The 19,497-nt window shown below is 36.6% G+C and overlaps 1 protein-coding gene and 1 long non-coding RNA gene across 2 annotated transcripts in view; one reads left to right on the plus strand and one right to left on the minus strand.

The window, feature by feature from the left end:
* Positions 1 to 19,497, plus strand: part of TMEM232 (transmembrane protein 232) — a 207,980-nt gene that overhangs the window by 126,274 nt on the left and 62,209 nt on the right.
* LOC118354289 (uncharacterized) overlaps positions 12,006 to 19,497 on the minus strand; it is a 67,053-nt gene continuing 59,561 nt past the window's right edge. Inside the window, exon 3 of the long non-coding RNA XR_007409661.1 lies at positions 12,006 to 15,080. This is a non-coding gene — a long non-coding RNA (uncharacterized LOC118354289). The remainder of the gene's footprint in view (positions 15,081 to 19,497) is intronic.

Consider the following 19,497-nt stretch of genomic DNA (forward strand, 5'->3'; position numbering starts at 1 on the left):
TCGGTATTGTATTTATAGCTCAGTGGTTCTTTACCAGCAAAAGGAGCATGAGTTTGTTCTCATTTTTATTTAACAAATATTTATTCCCTTTAATTGATACTTAATAATTGATTCATTACTCTTCCAAAAAGACCAGATCACTTTCATTTTGGTTCTAGCAAATATAAAAATTACAAATGTGGCATTAAGTTAATGACATTAATTCTGTTTATTCTCATAGTTCAGCAATGTCTATATTTATTTCCTGGAGTTAAATAGAAAATTTATTCAATTTTATTTTACATTTGTTACTAAAATGGTTATACTAGTATATAGTATGATTGATATATATATATATGTATATACATATATATATATACACCTCTTGCCTCTGTCTAGATTTTTGGATAAGAAAATTATGATTTTTCACATCTTGCACTTTTATTATTTACTCTATTTTAATTTCAACATTTCTTCATACAAGTAAGGCATTTGGGCTAAATGGAGTTTGTTTTTATTTAGTCAACATGTTTATTTTTATTTTGTTTTTTCAACCAAGTGAGATAGTTTCTGTGACATAATTATTTGATGTGTATACTTTGTTACATATAGAATTATCTGGAATCTTTAAAATCCTATGTCAAAGCCCTATCTCAGTCCAATTAAATAAAACTCTCTAAAGGTTGAATCCAGATATCATTATTTTAAAAAATCCTTTAGAGGATTCCAATATGAATCCAAGTTTGAGAACCACTGGAAAGGTAGGAGAATGTTGACATTGTGTAAGGATAAGACTAATCTAGTTGAAACCATAGGTCTTTTGCTTTTCAATGAACTTCTGATTTCTCTACCTTTTCTAAGCTTCAATTCACAATATGTAATATTTGATATATGAGAAATATATGCAATGTAAATATGTTATAAAGTTCAATTAAAATAATAAATACCAATCAGCCTACCATATTACTTCAGTATTAAAAATTGTAATGTGTGCTAAGTTCTTATTCACAGTCTCATTTACCTGCTTGAGTTCATAGGTAATCACTATCCTGAATTTTGTGTTTATCTTTCATTTGTTTTTTGTGAAAATGTTTATAACACGCATATTCTAGGACTAGCTTATTATCTAGTTTAGCTTTGTTTTAGGCTTTATTAAAAAGTTTCTTATTGGAAGGAGGAGTTCAGATGGCAGTGTAGGAGGACCCTATGTTTGCCTCTTCCCTTGAACATAGGTAATGATCAAGTCATTCTGAGCACCCAGGAAATCGATCTGAGGACTGAGAGAACAAACTGCCCAACTAGGGGGAGAAAAGAGGCCACACTGTGGAAGGTATGAGGTGTGGAGACCTAATTTTGGGTAAAAAGAATTATGGGTGCTGCAGAGAGGAGGGAGCCCTGATCATTGAGAGAGGAGAGAGAGAAATAGAAAGAGAGATAAAGCAGCACACTGGGGATTTCACAAGAAAAACACTTGCCGAAAACCATGGACTGGGAAAGAGTGGCTGATTATCCCACTTTTTTATAATCAGTGGAGCTGAAAGTCTAAAGTTTTAGAAGTCTGTGCCAATGCCAGGGTTGAGACTGGTAGATGTAGTAGTGCTCTTCTGGAAAAGTTGGGCAGAGGCCCAGAAGCAAACTGTAAGCTTTGAGTATCCCCTGGGTTGTGCTGGGACAGTTCCCCTTCTTGGAGTGCATTTGGGAGGAGAACTGCTTCTCTGGGGGCAAAAGAGCCAGTGGGCATCATTGAGCTGCCTTACTCGTTAGTATAGGAGCAGAGGCAGCTGCTGAGGGTGGCTAACCTGGGGGCCAGCTTTTTGCTACACCTTAACATAAGCTCCAAGCCCCTGTACATCCATAGGACTACCCTTCTGGGATAAACCAACACCAGTGACAGCCCAGAGAGAGCCTCCCCCAGAGGATCAGGGTGGGTCCATGCTGGGTCCCTAAAATTTGGAGTTTTGAAACCGAGTCAACATGCATGAGATTAAAAGAAAAAATAGGAGCACTGTGCTTCCAGGTGGGCAGATGGGTCAGACACAGGCAGGATGAAGCAGAAATCCGAGGGATGTCTGGGACAAATGAGGAGACATTATTCCCTTCCCTCTTCTGTGAAGACTCCCTGAATAGCAGCAGGCCCAAATTCCCCCCTCTGGGGACAACACACAGAGACCAGAGAGAGTGGTGTGGTATGTTCCACCTGTAGAATGGGAAAAATATGCAGCCAGGAATTCTTTCTTCAGCAAGGCTATCCTTCAGAGTAGAAGGAGAGATAGAGTTTCCCAGACAAACAAAATCTAAAGGAGTTCCTGGCAGCTACCCAGCCCTGCAAAGAATATTAAAGGGGACTCTGAGTGGGAAAGAAAGACCAAGAGCAACAAAGACTCGAAAGGAACAGAGAACATCTCCAGAAACATCGACTTTGCAGATAATACAATGGCACTAAATTCACTTCTATCAGTAATCACTCTGAATGTAAATGCTCCAATCAAAAGAGGGCATCGGAATGGATAAAAAAATAAGATCCGTCTATATGCTGTTTGCAAGAGACTCATTTTAGACCTAAAGACACCTGCAGGTTGAAAGTGAAAGGATGGAGAAGCATTTAACCTGCCATTGGACATCAAAAGAAAGCTGGAGGTGCCATCCTTCTACCAGAAAAACTAGATTTTAAACCAAAGACTGTCACAGAGATGAGGAAGGGCACTGGATCATAGTAAAGGGGTCTATCCAACAAGAAGATCTAACAATTGTAAATATGTGTGCCCCAATGTGGGAGCACCCAAATTTATAAATCAATTAATAGCAAACTCATTGATAACAATATAATAGCAGGGGAGCTTAACACCCCACTTCCTGCAATGGACAGATCATCTATGCAGAAAATCTACAAGGGAACCATGGCTTTGAATGATACGTGGGACCAGATGGACTTCACAGATTCAGAACATCCCCCCAAAAGCAGCAGAGTACACATTCTTCTCTAGTGCACATGGGCCATTCTCCACAATAGATCACAGACTGGGTCACAAATCTGGCCTCCACAAGTACAAAGTGATTGAGATCATACTGTGCATATTTTCAGACCACAATGCCATGTACTTGAAGTCCACAAGAAAACATTTGGGAAGACCACAAATACATGGAGGTTAAAGAACATCCTATTAAAGAAATGAGTGGGTCAACCAGGAAATTGAAGAAGAACTAAAAAAATGCACAGAAACAAATGAAAATGAAAACACGATGGTCCAGAACCTTTGGGATGCAGCAAAAGTGGTCACAGCAGAGAAGCACACGGCAATACAGGCTGCCCCAAGAAGCAAGAAACGACTCAGAATACAACCTAACCTCACACCTAGAGGAGCTAGAAATGTACTACCTTATATCCAAAGGCCCAGAACTACTATCATCCTCAATGTGGAGAAACAGAGCTTTTGCTCTGCAGTCAGAAATGAGACAGGGAGTCCACTCTCACCACTGTTAACATCGTACTGGAAGTCTTGGCCTCAGCAATCAGACAACAAAAAGAAATAAAAGCCATCCAAAATCAGCAAGGGAGAAGTCAAACTTAACAGTATTCACAGACAACCTGACACTGTAGAAAATCTGAGAGACTCCGTTAGAAAATTGCTAGAATGATACACAAATTCGGCAAAATCACAGGATATAAGATCAGTGCACAGAAATCTGGTTCATTTCTTTACACCAATAATGAAGCAGCAGAAAGAGAAAGGAAGGAATCAATCCCATTTACAACTGAACCAAAAGCCATGAGATACCTAGGAAGAAACCTAACCAAAGAGATCTATAAACCAAAGATCTATAGTCTGCGAACTATGGAACACTGAAGAAAGCATTTGAAGATGACACAAAGAAATGGCAAACATCCCATGCCCATGGACTGGAAGAACAAGTATTGTTAAAATGTCTCTACCACCCAAAGCAATCTACACACTTCATGCAATTCCTGTCAAAATACGACCAGCACTGTTCACAGAGCTAGAACACCCAATCCTGAAACTGGTATGGAACGACAAAAGACCCCAAATAGCCAAAGCCATCTTGAAAAAGAAAACCAAAGCCAGAGCATCATGATGCCGTGTTTCAAGCTGTGTTACAGAGCTGTAGTGATCAAGGCAGGGTGGTCTTGGCACAAAAACAGACCCGTAGATCAATGGGAGAAAATACAAAACCTAGAAGGGGATCCACAAATATATGCTCAATTAGTCTTTGTCAAAGCAGGGAGGAATATGCAATGGAAAAAAGACAGTGTCTTCAATGCATGATGTTGGGAAAGCTGGACAGCAGCATATGCAGAACGAAGAATGAGCCTGGACTGCTCCCTTACGTCATACACAAAGATAAATTGAAAATGGGTGAAGGATCTACATGTGAGACAGGAAACCATCAAAATCCTAGTGAGGAATAGAGGCAGCAGCCTCTTTGACCTTAGCCATAGCATCTTCTTACTCTTGAGATTTCATCAAGATAAAAAGCTCCACAGGGAAGGAAACAACAAAACTAAAAGGCAGCCTATGGAACGAGAGAAGATATTTGCAAGTGACACATTTGAAAACAGGTTAGTATCCAAAATCTATAAAGAAGTCATCAAACTGAACTCTCCAAAAATAAATGCTCCAATTAAAAAATGGTCAGAAGATATGAATAGATGTTTTTCCAAAAGACATCCAGATGGCCCTCAGACACATGAAAAGATGCTCAACATCTCTCATCAGGGAAATACAAAAACAAATACAAAACTACAGTGAGATATCACCTCCCTCCAGTCAGAAGGGTGGCTCCTTCAGCCCCAGTGGCTCATGCTAGTGCAAGGGTGCCCCTACACTGGAGACAACTATCAGACGCAGCTGATTCCTGTCCAGAAAGTCCTGGATCCTCCATTTCCATCTTACTACCAGTGCTTCAGCATTTTACCTTCGCTTTGTAGACTCGGTGACAAAGTGGGCACTCAGGGGACCGGTGTATCTGCACTGTAGTGCATCCGTCTGCCAGCCTGCTGGAACACCGTCCTGTATGATAACCTGTCCTGTTGCCAGGCGAAGAAGAAACTCTAACATCCATTTTCACAACCATACTGCTAGCATTTCTAGCAAGGGTCCCATGATTCTACTCCGAGCCACTAAAGACTCAGAAAAGCTCCATAAATACTCAAGTTTTCCTGTGGACTCTCAAATTCTGTGGATGGCAGGCCTTTCTGGAATCTTAATCGTTGGAGCCTTGTTAGTGTCCTACTTAGCTATCAGGAAATGGAGATGAATTATTGTTGTGTTAATAAAACCAGACTGTACTAATAAAAAAAATTTTTTGTTGTTGCTAATTATTAGCAACAGAGGAAACCATAGATGTTGGGAGGACATGGAGAAAGAGGAGCCCTCCTACCACTGTTGTTGGGGATGGAAACCGGTGCAGCCTCTGTGGAAAATGGTATGGAGGGTCCTCAAAAGTTAAAAGTAGAGGGACGCCTGGGTGGCTCAGCAGTGGAGTGCCTGTCTTCAGCCCAGGCCATGACCCCGGGGTCCCGGGATCAAGTTCCACATTGAGCTCCCCTCAGGGAGCCTGCTTCTCCTTCTGCCTATGTCTCTGCCTCTCTTTGTGACTCTCATGAATAAATAAATAAAATCTTAAAAAAAAAAAACCTACCCTACAACCCAGCAATTGCAGTGCTGGTATTTATCCAAAGGATACAAAAATATTTCAAAGGGGCAGATCCACCCCGATGTTTATAGTAGCATTATCAACCATAGCAAAATCATGGAAAGAACCCAAATGTCCTTCAAGTGATGAATGGATAAAGAAGATGAATGGAAAAAGTTATAGAAAATGGAATATTATTCAGCCACGAAAAAGTATGAAATCTTGCCGTTTCCAGTGACATTAATGGAGCTAGAGTATATTTTGCTAAGTGAAATAAGTCAGATAATGACAAATTCCATATGATTTCATTTACATATGGAATTTAGAAGCAAACAGATGACCATAAGAGGGAAACTGAGACAGAAACAAACTATAAGAGATGCTTACCTATAGAACAAACTGAGGGTTGTTGGACAGGATGTGGGGAGGGGATGGGCTAAATGGGGGATAGGGATTCAGGAGGGCATTGGGTTGAGCACCGGGTGTTACATATAAGCGAGGAATCACTAAATTCTACTTCTGAAATCACTTTTACACTATATGTTAACTGACTAGAATTTAAATAAATATTTGAAAAAAGAATCCTTGATATATGTAGTATTTGGGATTCCTTACCCTTTTTATTCAGTTAGTATTATGTAAGAGACCTCGTAAGAGACCTCTCATGCTATGGCTCCTCTCATGGAGCCATAGTAATTCAATTATTTTCAGAGGTAAAATTTTTCATTGTGGCAATATGCAATAATCTATTTTTCAGCGCTTCTGAATGGATCTTCAGGACTTCCTTTAAATTTTTGTTATTGCAAACGGAATTGCTATGAACATTTTCATGCAGATCTTGGTGTATGTATGATACCATTTTCCTAGGCTACAGCTAGGGGTGGGATTTCTGGATCATAGGATATGTCTATGCAGACCATTAAAGAACATGCTGGTTCCCTCCCTGTCCCTTAGACGGTTGTGTTGATTGAACACTCACCAGCAGTTGTAAGACTTTCCACTGCTTCACAGTCTCCCCAACACTTACTGCTCTCAGAGTTCTTTATTTTGGGAAATCCAGTGGGTAAAAACAATAGTTCACTGTAGTGATTTCTAGTCAGTTGAATATATTTTTATATATTTATTTCCCTATTGGATAGCTTCTTCTGAAATGGCTGTTCTTGTCATTTGCCCATTTATCTTTTGGTTTATTCATTTTGCTGATTTCAGTTTGCCTTTCCACACTCGTTAGACTATTTTATGATGAGTGAAAGTTATTAACTTCAATGAGGTTGAATTTACTCCTTATTCAAATAGTTTGTCCAGTTCTAAAAATCATTCCCCACATCTATATCATAAAAAATATGTTTTTGTATATCTAGTCCCAAAGTTGTGAAATTGCCTCTCATATTAAGGTCATTAAAGAATTTGTGATTACGGTTTAGGATAGGAATCTAGGGGTTTCCCCCAAATAGTTAGCCAATAGTCCTATACTGTTTATTGAAAACTGTTTTGTTCACACTATCAGATATGTTCTATATGTTCTATATTTCCCATATATACAATGGACTTAATATGGGCTTTCAGATATGTCCCATTTGTGAATTTATTCATCCTTTTGTTAAAATCATGCCACTTTAGTTATTTGCTACAAATTGATAGTGAGTCTTCACATTTTATAAGACAGTTTCTTTCACTTCTTTGCTTTTTTTTTTTTTTTTTTTTACTATTGAACCTGTATAAATTTCGGAATTAGATTGATTTTTGAACAATTTTTTTTAATGGATTTTGTCTAAAATTGCACTGAGCTTATCGAACAATTTTAGGAATTTACTCCTTTATGACACTAAGTTTCTACTCTATGAACATAGCATAGCTTTTCATTTAGTGATTTTCAAATAAGTTCAATAAAGTTTTTTAAATTTCGTAATAAACATGTTTTGTTGGATTTATTTCCAGTTTTTTTTGCTCTTATCTTTTTCAAACTTTCATTACAAAACATTTAAAATATGTAGAAATAAAGGTCCATGCATCAAATTAGAACAGATGTCTTTATCAAATACTTAGGAGTTATTTATTGGTAACAGATATCTGCTAAAAGATAACAGATATCAAGTGCATATTATTTATATAAGAAAAAATGATATGTAGTAATCTTCTAACTTAAAGTATAAAACAAGTATAAATCAGAGAAGCAGGCATTTGGATTCAAAACAAGCCATTCGCTTACTTGCCAGCACTGATCAGTCTTTAATACTACAGAGAGCACAATTATTAATTATATGTTATTGTGAAATGAATTGATATTTATTTTACAAATACAAGTAGAAAATGGAATATTTTATTTCAGTAGATGCCTTTATAGATGATGATGGAGAGTTGACTTTTAACCTTACTCTCCACATCTCTTTCTTATACAGAATAGGAGCTCCTTTCATTTTTTATTTTATTTTTTAATTTTTTTAAAAAGATTTTATTTTTTTATTCATGAGACACACAGAGAGAGGCAGAGACCCAGACAGAGGGAGAAGCAGGCTACCTGTGGGGAGCCGGATGTGAGACTCGATCCCAGGACCCCGTGGTCACGCCCTGAGCCAAAGGCAGACACTCAACCGCTGAGCTGCCCAGGCACCCCAAGAACTCCTCTTAAAGCTCTCTGCCAAAAAAATAAAAAATAAAAAAAAATAAAGGTCTCTGCCAGTTTTCAAAATCTTGGATCATGCTCCAGAGAACCAGCTGAAGTAGAGTCCCCATCATTATCAAAGGAAATGAGGGAAAAATAAATCCCATTGTAATAAAAGTATTATAAGTTTTGGGTAGGAAAATGGGCATCTGGAAGAATTTCTTCCCCTTCATTCTTTTAGAAAACAGGTAGACAACAACAAAAAGTCCTCAAATCTTTTACTTAGCTGTGGTCAGTGGCTTAATACAAACTCTAACTGTTCATCCTTTTCATGATCTCTAACTACTTTGGAGGAAAAATATCTTTTAATTCTTCATACTGGTGTGGTGAATTGCTCAGAGGCTTGAAGATGGATATAAACAAAAGATGATGAAAGTTACTGTTAGACTAATCTAGTAAGAGCTGAGTATTAAAAAAAGAAATAGTAATTCATTCCTTAATCTCTGGAGATGATTTCTTTCATGTAGAATGTAGATGTTTCCCTTTTCTTCCATTGCTATTTATTTAAGGAACACTGAAGTAGACTGTGCTTACTTAACTTTAAGTTCCAATTTTTATTTCTATAGGATGTAAAACAAGTTGTAAATGTCACTGAGAACTAAAAGAAAAAGAATGCAGAAATAAGACTAGCCATTTTAAGGATGAATGTTTAAGATGTGAAAAGGAACTAGTATATTAATTGCACAGGTTTAAAGGAAAACTAAGAATTATCTATTCTTCCTCTCAGTTGAAAAAATCATACATTTTAAATATTATATTGAATTTGATATATGTATAATACATGCTTAATACAAATTGGTATGAAGTTAAGTCCTTTACTAAAAAAAATTGGATTTTAGGATATAGCCCTTGACTATACACAGAAAGTCAGTTGTATTCGCTAGTGCCTTGGCAGATACTGACACAATCGTATTTTGAAAATAATGCATTTAATGAATAACTACTACACAACAGAGATTATTAAGTAAAAGCTAGTGGACAACTGGAAAAATCCCAAATCTGCATGGACAGTAGACCAAACCATAGTATAGTCATCAGATGTTACATAATGAACATGAATGGATTATATTTACATATAAATTATGCACTATAATAAATTATTACATATAAATTATGTACTATAAACTATAATACAAACTTATTATTAAATAAGTTTGAGCTAAAGAATCAAGATGCAAAAAAAATGGTATACCTTATAATGCCACTTACATAAAGTTTAAAAAGAATCATAACTGGTATGAAGTATTGTAATGTAGAAAGGACCAGTGACTGGAAAGAGGGCACAAAGGGCCTTTTGTTACTTTGGCAATATTTTATTTCTTGATAAGGGTGTTGTTTAATATAATGCAGAGCGCATTCACCTAGTGGTAATATATCAAGTTGTACACTTATGCAATATTTTCTGTATAATAATTTAATTGGGTCTACACGGAGAAAAATATCTAGGATATATGGCTAAAAGAAATCTTCCTACCTCCACTATGACTTACATCTAAATATATCTTGACAGGAACAGCTGGACTTTAAAAAAATTAGTGAAATAAATACCTCAGATTATTTAAGACATTAATTGCTGTAACTCGTGAGTTCTTCTTGGATATTTTAGAAGAAAAGGGAAGTCATAAAATTATATAGACTGGCCATGGTATATTGGAACTAGCCAACCATTTTTTAAAAATTTCTATCATGGCCATGTAGACCTAACCGTAAATTCACGGACACTTGAAGTCTCAAACAAGGATACCAATCCATGGGTTTTTACTACCTTATTCTTAAACCACAAAGAAGTAGTCAAAAAAAAACAAAAAATCAATGTCTCCATTTGCTCTTAAAACAGTTCTACTTCTTCTGTAACAATAGAAGTTCTACTTCTTCAGACAAAACTCTGCTTAGCATTTCATGAGCTAGCTGAATTGTAATTGCAGCAGTGGTCTAACACAAACAAGGCAACTTTGGCAAGTAAAAGCTCCATAAACTAAAAACGTCGCCTTAGGATATCAGCATCTTGAAAATTGTGTTAACTCCCTTTGCTGTGCATCAACTTTCAATATCGATGTCCACAAATGAATTTTCATAGTTTCTTATTCTATCTCCCACTTTTCATTTTAACACTCCGAATCTTATTTTGTATAATTTACCCTGTATCTGTTTCTATATATACACACGCAAAATGTGGTAGAAAACTGAAGTCAGTTTCTGGATAATCCAAGCCAAAAAATGGCCCCAGTTGCCTAGATATTTCAGATGAAGTTGTGTTTCTCTTAGTTGGAGTTATAAGGATAATTATTGCAATTCTGTATTTTACATGCATAGGCAAATCCTTAGAATTCAGAGTGTAGAAAAGTGCTGAGGGCAGTGATTTCAAAATGAAAGGAAGGGATCTATTTAAAGTAGAGTAAGAATTTGAATTTATGGTTATTATTTTGGCTTAAAGTTAGAAAACATGCTCTTCTTAATATTTCATTAACATTTTAGTGATCAGATTGATTTTCATAGTATGTAAATTAAAGTGGGCACCATATAGCAGCAAAACTGGATCAGTGTTGATGATTAACATGGGGAAAAAATCATAGCATGGGATATAGTCAGCTTTGCTGTGAATATATAATAAAAAATGCAGTTCTTGCCGGGAGATTCGATGGCTGAGACATGTCACATGATAATGCTATTCAGAATGTAATAATGAATGCCTTTCCACTATAATAACACCTATTCTAATCCTCTCATTCTAAACTGAACATAAATATAAAGGATATTAAGAATATTTGAGACGTCAATGAAATAAAATGTTGTCACAGGATAATGGTCTCCTGCTGCTTCATAAAATACCAAGCCAAAGGCAAGACTTACATTTTCAGAGTAGAAGACATTAATCCCGTGACAGTGTTTTATTGCAGTGATTGTATTTCTATTATACAAAATGAGCATGTAGATTTAATCAATGCATTTGATATATGTTGATGTAGTAAATTGACAGTGGCTTATCATCATTATGAAATTGTTGTATTCTTGTAGGCAGTTTATTAGTGAAAATACAGATGTTTTAGGATATTCAACTTTCAAGTTGAGGGGCAACAGAGGTTTCTGACTAGCTGGAGGTTGGTTTTCCTTAAGAAGTAATAGTTAACAACTGAAGGACAGTATGATTGACATACTCGAAGAAGTTTATGTAATAGTCTTGTTAATATTATTCCATATTTTAATGTGCTGACAGGCAAAACATAATAAATATCATTATTTGAGCAGAAAACCACAACACAAAGTTGAACTCATTCTCAAAGTGCTTTACTTCACTAGACTAAACTAGTTTTGTCACTTTGAGTGATTGGTGAGTAACAGTGATACCATTAAGGCTATAGCATCAGTCCATATTTCTAAATACTCCTATAATACAAAAAATTAAAAACAAAACAAAAAAATAATACAAAGACCCATTGTGTAAGATAGCTTTTGACTTCTTGTGGAAGCTCGACCATCTAAGCCAAACCAACCATAATTTCAAGAGGAAAATGGAAACCCATTGCTTGCTTTCTATTGTAGAAATACTTTAATGCCAAGGTAGTTGGATGTTTTCTATTGAATGTATTTAGAATATTGTGTTTCATTTATATTTACTCTTTAACATCTGAAATAGGCCTTGGGTTTGCTTTTCAAGCTTTTCAATTTTTTAAATGGACTAGTACAAAGGCAGGTCTGATTTCCCATACCTTCTTGTCCTATTTGTTGATTATCTTAAAATAAGTGAATTTTGTATTTCTGAGACCATCTGTGTTATCATCCTTTGTTTCTTGGTGCTGTATACAAGGCCAAAAATCTGAAAATTAAAAGTTCAGTCTTCACTAAACAAGAAATAAGGTAACTGAAAAAGCTATTTTTCTAAAAATGCAAATCATCAAGCATATATATCCTACAGGCCATTCAGGAAAAATCAGAAGGAATAACATCTGGAAAATGCTGGCCGAGTTGAGCTAGTCTCCCATAACGCTTGTCATACTCTTGTCAAGTTGTTCATTATAACATGGGCCATCCACTGTCTGATTACTTCTTTTTATGAAAAGAAGACCTAGAGTCATTATGACAATATTTCTTCTTTATTAATCACAAATAAATCTTTAGGGTAATTTTGTTAGGATTCCATTTTTTATCATCACATACTATATTAGTTTGCTATGTCTTCGATTAAAAAAAAAAAAAAGTACCACAGACTGGGGCAGTTCTAGAGGCTAAAAGTCCAAGACCAAGTGTCAGCAAGGTATGGTTGCTCCTGAAATATCCGTTTTTGGGTTGCAGATGGCTGCCTTCTCTTTGGGACTCACATACACGTGGACTTCTCTCTGTGCAAGGGTGTTCCTGACGCCTTGTTGTATTTCGCAGTTTCCTCTTTTTATAAAGATACCAGTCAGATGGGACCAGGATTTATCTATATGACCTCTTTTAACCTTATCCTTTTAAAGGCCCTTTGTCCAATTATACTCACATTCTGAGAAACTGCAAGTTAGAACTTTAACACAGGAGTTTTAGGAGACATAGTTCAGCTTATAACACATACTAATAAGATATCCTTTGAATTTAATATCATGCATTAAAAAACCTGAAGCATTAAGTGAAAATAGGTTCCCAACACCAACTATAAAGTTAGCGATAAAGCCATAACAATATATGATCTTCAAAAAACATAAAAAAGAATTCTTTATTGAAAGGATTGTCACATTTATTCTTCTAGATCTTTGACCAGAACCCCAAATATATCATTGTACTGTAATTTTACACTGATAAAGATTTATCTGTGTATTGAATTCCCCTTCTACTCTACGTCTTATTTTTCCTATGAGGAGTAAGTTCTTTGAGATGAGAGACTATGATTTATATAAGTATATATTGCACTTCACACCTAGCACAGGACCTGGGCACTCTATAAATATCAGGGAAGTAAATAGACAATTGGATGGATGCACAGATGGGTGGATGGATGGATGATATTTTTTGTATGTCACTTATTAATTTAAGGCTGGTATTTAGGTATTTTGTACCCGGGCTTATGGCTGATGAGGAAAAAACTCTCAATCATGGCAGAAGGTACGTCAGGAATATTATCCTTTAGTGTATGCATAAAACTAGCTCTTAAAATATGACCACCAAACAGATTTAAGAAAGATTTTATTGCATGGCCACCAGCCAAAGACACTGAGCAGAAAATAGAAAGGAAATGAAATTATACTGTCTTGAAATCCAGGTGGGGTTTTGCACATACTTCCTTGTTAAACATCCATCTAGTTGCCAGTCTGCCTCTGAATTAGAGGCAGAGGTAGAGCTGTGAACACTTAACATATGTGTAGCTCCAACCAGACGGTAAATCCTCAGTAGTCTGGGGGGCAAGCTGGGAGAGGTGTTTCCATTAATTCATTTTCTCCACCATTGTTCCTTGAGCACAAATTTATATGCCGTCTTTAGGGACTTTCCCCCCCATCACCAGGAAATACCTGTATCTTAAGCTTAACAAGAGAATTAAAAAAATATGTATATTATGGAAAAATGAGGAAACATAGGTAAACAAAAAGACACAAGGAAAGCTACAGTCATTGTAATTCTACTTCCTGGTGGCAACTACTGATAACATTCATTGAATAGACATCCTAACCTGGACATATCCTCAGGTGTGTGTGTGTGTGTGTGTGTGTGTGTTAAATCCACATCGACACAAATGAGCCTGTTCCTGCCTCAGTCGGCTTGGGGCACCAGGAGGATGTGCAGGGCCGCAGGGACGCAGGTGCTCGGTAAGCCGTGTGTCCCCTCTCCGGGCCGTCTCAGGTGTGATCGCAGGTGGCCTCCGGGCACCGCTGATTACGTGTCCTCTAGCCCAAGGGGGCCTCTTCTGGTGCAGGCTGCTCTCTGTGCCGTGTCGCCTTGCAGCTGAGCGAGGTGCCCCGTGCACGTTGGGCTGTCCGGGGGACAGGTGCCTCTTGTGGAACACCCTGTACATTGCCAGGCCAGAGGAAACGCCCGAGGGCTTCTCACAGTGGGGATGTGACCATGCCACCTGCAGCAGATGGAGTGGGTGGGCCGTGGGGGGCAGTCAGTGTGGCCACAGGAGCCCTGACTCCCAGGAACCTCCTGGAGGTGGTCAGCAGGTGGGAGGCAGGCCCAGGTGAGCCTGGGTGTCGGTGCCATGGTGCTTGTCGTGCTGCTGCTGCACCCCGGGGAGACCAGAAGTCCGGGCGGCCGGGAACGGAGCTCTCGGAGCAGGAGATGTGGCTCATGTCCTCTGTCCTCAGCATGGGTTCCAAGCCGGAAGGAGGACGGAGACGTTATTGTGATCTCAAGTCGGTCCCCAGCGCGCGAGTGCATGTTCCAAGTACTGAAACTAGAGAGTGACCGCAGTCACTGAACAGTTACTCTAAATGATCATTCAACAACACCGCAGGAAGCAGGGCTGCGCGTACCCACTTGAATGAGCTGGTTTTACATTCTTTGGAAAGAAAGATACACAGTAGCGCCATTACCGCTACCGAGGGCTGCTCTATTTTTAGTTTGAGGAACCACCCAACTGTCTTCCACAGTGACCACACCAGTTTGCGTTTCTACTACATGAGGGTTCTCATTTATTCACATCGTCCCCAACACTTTGCTTTTTGTGTTTTTGATTTGAGCCATTTTGAAGGTGTGAGGTCATAGCTCATTCTGGTTTTGATTTATATTTCTCTGATGATGAGTGATGTTGAGCATGCTTCCATGAGCCTATTGACATTTGTAGGTGTTCTTTGGAGAAACATCTCTGCGTATCTTCTGCCTATTTTTTAAAAAAATTATTATTATTATATATATATATATTATTGGAGTTCAATTTGCCAACATATAGCATAACACCCAGTGCTCATTCTGCCAAGTGCCCCCCTCAGTGCCTGTCACTCAGTCACCCCAACCTCCCACCCACCTCCCTTTCCACCACCCCTTGTTCATTTCCCAGAGTTAGGAGTCTCTCATGTTTTGTCACCCTCATTGATATTTTTTAAGTGGATTATTTGATTTGGGGGTGTTAAGTCGTATAAGCTCTTTAAATATTTTGAATACTAACCCTTTATTGGTTATATTGTTTACAGGTATCTTCTCCCATTTAGTGGGTTGTCTTTAGCTTTGTTTCCTTTGCTGTGCAAAAGCTTTTTGTTGTGATGTAGTCCCAATAGTTTGTTTTTGCTTTTGTTTCCCTAGCTTTAGGAGATAAATCTTAAAAAATGTTGCTATGGCAAATGTCAGAGAAATTGCTGCCTGTGCTTTCTTTTAGGATTTTTATGGTTTATGTCTCACATTTAGGTCCTTAATCCGTTTTATTTTTGTGCGTGATGTAAAAGTGGTCCAGTTTCTTCTTTTGCATGAAGCTGTCCAGTTCTCCCGGCACCATTTCTTGAAGAGACATTTTTCTCCTCGCCTATTCTGGCCTTCATTGTCAAAGATGAATTGACCATATACTTATGGGTTTATTTCTGGGCTCTCTATTCTATTGATCTATGTATCTATGTTGTGCCAGTACCATACTGTTGTGAGTACTCCAGCTTTGTAATATAACTTAAAGTCTGGAATTCCAATACCACCAGTTTTGTTTTTTTCTTTTTCAAGATGGCTTTGGCTATTCAGGGTCTTTTGTGGTTCCATATAAATTTTCTTTTTAACTTTTAATGTGTTACTAACTCTTGAGGATATTTTCCAATTTTAAAGTGAAAAGTACTACATAATGTTGGTTGTAATTACACATTTTTAAAAATTACAGGTCTCTGGTTATTACTGATTTGCAGGTGCAGTGTTTTGCTGATTTACCTGCCATAATATTTTTATTTACTAATTTTATTGGCCCACAGCTTCCTTCTATTGCCCATTGTTTAAAAAAGATAGTCTAAATTTATTTCTAATTGAGTTTCAACTCTTTTGATTTACTAAGAATTTTTAAAACTTTAAAATGTTGGTATTATGTTCTCCTGGTTATCATTTATATTTAAATTTCTTTTTTGTTGTCTTAGCCATACACACATTTTGTCTAATTTTCAGTTTTTCTCTAGTCCAATGAGTCAGTATTATCACATATGTTTTTCTGTCTTTGGTGTCAAACTTAGAATGGCCTTCTTACCTTCATATGGCCTATATTTTATACTTAAGTCTTACATTTAAATATAACTGAAAATATAAAAATTGTCAAATAGTAAAAATAATAGAACACACAAGGGTGGGTATTTAAAAGAGGTGGGCTCTTTCCACATTTTCTTCACTTTGCTCATATTCGTTTTTTTCTTTGTTTTTTTATTGATAAAAGAAATTATAGTTGCAAGGACATTTTCTTACTTCCATCCATGTATCTTCCCTCTCTTTTCAGAAGAAATCACTATCCTAAGATTTCCAGGTGTCATTTGTGTCCAGGTGTCTATACATGTTCTAGATATATCAATAAGCAATTTACTTGCTTTGTTCCAATGTTTTAAATTTTTATTAACATTCTAATATTGCAACAAATCTTTTTACTCAAAATTGTAGTTCTGAAATTAACTTTTTACTCAAAATTGTAGATCTGAAATTATCTAATGTGCCAGTTATTTTTTCCCCAACATTATGTATTTTAGAACTACCTATGCTAATGGTTATAGATCTAGTTTGCTGCTATATACAGTGTATACAAACCTCAGATCATCTGTTGTGCTACCAATGGACAATTAGGTAATTCCAATTTTTTAAATATCTCATTTCTAGTGTTAGAATGAATATTCTAGGTCATGTTTCTTTGGGAACATGAGTAAGAGTTTCCAAGAGAGACACACCCAGAAGAAAACTGTTGAGTCATACAGGTGTGGGTATTAAACTTTGCTTGTTATTGCCAATTGTTCTCTGAAGTGATTGTTTAATTTACAGAGCATGTGTAAGAATTCCTGATAATTCAAATTCTTGACAAAACTTAAAGAGATTTAAATTTCTTCACTAGTATGTGAAAGAGCATCCCATTGTTGCTTTGATTTGCATTATCTTCTCTGGTTGTACATTTCTTAATATGTTGATGGGCCATTTTGAATCCTCTTTCATGAAATATCTGACCATATCCTGTGCTACATTTTCTACTGTTGTTTGAATTTTTCTCATTAATTTGATTTCTTAAATTTAAATTTAAGTGTTGCCCAGATTTTTCCCAAAATAGAAGCTTTCTTTTAATTTTCTTTAAATGTGTTTTGAGGTATAAAAGTTGCATACTGTTTTCAATTTACAGTTTTAAGTATTCTGCATTTGTGTATCTTGCTTAAGAAATTCTTCCCTTTCTTGTTATCCTAAACTATTCTCCCTTATTTTCTTGAGAAATCTTCACAGTTTTGTTCTTCACATTTTGGTCTTTAGCCCACCTGGTTAAAACACTTTATTTTTGTGTATAGTAAAAAATAAGAATCTTTTACCATTTCCCATTCTGGATCACAAATTGTCTTGGTATACTTTTATTGAATAGTCTACTCTTTGCAACAAATTTGTAATGTTATGTCATCTACCATACACATCTCGTGTTTCTCTACTTGGTCCTTTGTCTTTATGTTTCTGTCCCAATTACTCAGTGCTTTAATGATTATAGCTTTCTAATGAGTCTTTGATGGTGACAGGGCAAATCTTCCTTTCTAGTTTCTCAAGTATAACATGGTCTTATCTATTCTCAATCCTTTATTTTTTATAGATTTTGGGTTGAATTTGTCCAATTCTATACAGTCTTGTTAAAACTTTTATTTGAATTGTAATGAGTTTATAGATCATTTGGGAATGTTGTAATCTCCATGATAGGTCTCCATTTACTTAGATCTTTTGTTCCTTCATCAAATTATATAAATTTCTTGAAAAACCTCTAATTGGATACTGCATAAACTACTGAGCACTCTACATCTTACTACAGTTGATAGTTTTTGGATTCCTTTGTATTTCTATGTATAGATTTTATCACATGCAAATAATATTATTTATATGCTATTCCTTCTTTTAATATCTTGACTAGGATGTCTGTAATCTTGAAAAGAAGTGATAATGAGCATCTTTGACATTTTTCTCTGAATCAAAAGAGATTTCTCTAAAGTCACACTATTAAGTGTATTTTTCTTTTCTTTTCTTTTCTTTTCTTTTCTTTTCTTTTCTTTTCTTTTCTTTCTTTTCTTTTCTTTTTTTTTTTTCTGCAGTTTTGGAGAGGTATATTTTTTTAAGTTAAAGAAGTCCCCCTTGGAGCACCTGCTTTCAGCTTGAGTTATGATCCCGGGGTCCTGGGATTGAGTCCTGCATCAGGTTCCCTGCTCAGTGGGGAGTCTGCTTCTGCCTTTGCCCTTGCCTCTCCCCCCTGTTCATGCTGTTCCCCCCCTCCCTCAAATGAATAAATCTTGTAAAAAAAAATAAGTCCCCCTTTAATTCACAGAGTTTTAAGATGCATTTATCTTGGGACTGAATCATTTTTTTTAATCTATTGAGATAAAATAATAATTTTTCCCTCTAACCTTATAAATGTTAAATTAAATAGAAAAATCTTAAATGTTGAGCTCTCCTTGCATTATTGATCTATTCTACCTCATTTTTTATCAATATTGCCAACACTGCTTTTTATGATTTATTGGAATTTTTAGCATCTTTTTTGCATTCTGTTTTCTCAGTATCTCTATATTTTCTTTTTTTCAGTATGCTTTAACAAAGTAGTATTTTGGGATTTTATTTTATATTTTTCCAATCTCAGCATCTATTTCTTTTTAGGGTTAAGTGAATAAGTTTCCTTTCTCATTGCTTACTTTTTGAAAGCCATATTGTTTAAGTGTGATTGTTAAGTGATTTTTTTTTTAATGGGGGGAGGTAGAGGGGCAGAGAGAGAGAGAGGGAGAGAAAGAATCCCAGGCAGGCTTCATGCCCAGTGTGGAGGCAAACGTGAAGCTGAGATCATGACCTGAGCCAAAAACGAGGGTCTAATGCTCAACTGACTGAGCCACCCAGGTGCCCCTTTTTAGTTTTTAATATTTAAATTTTTTTTTCTGGGCAGCCCTGGTGGCTTAGAGGTTTAGTGCCACCTTCGGCCTGGGGTGTGATCCTGGAGACCCAGGATCGAGTCCCACATTGGGTTCCCTGCATGGAGCCTGCTTCTTCCTCTGCCTGTGTCTCTGCCCACCCTCCCCTCTGTGTCTCTCATGAGTAAATAAATAAAATCTTAAAAAAATATTTTTCTTTTT

This window comes from Canis lupus, chromosome 3, assembly GCF_003254725.2.
Source record: "Canis lupus dingo isolate Sandy chromosome 3, ASM325472v2, whole genome shotgun sequence".
NCBI classification, from domain to species: domain Eukaryota; kingdom Metazoa; phylum Chordata; class Mammalia; order Carnivora; family Canidae; genus Canis; species Canis lupus.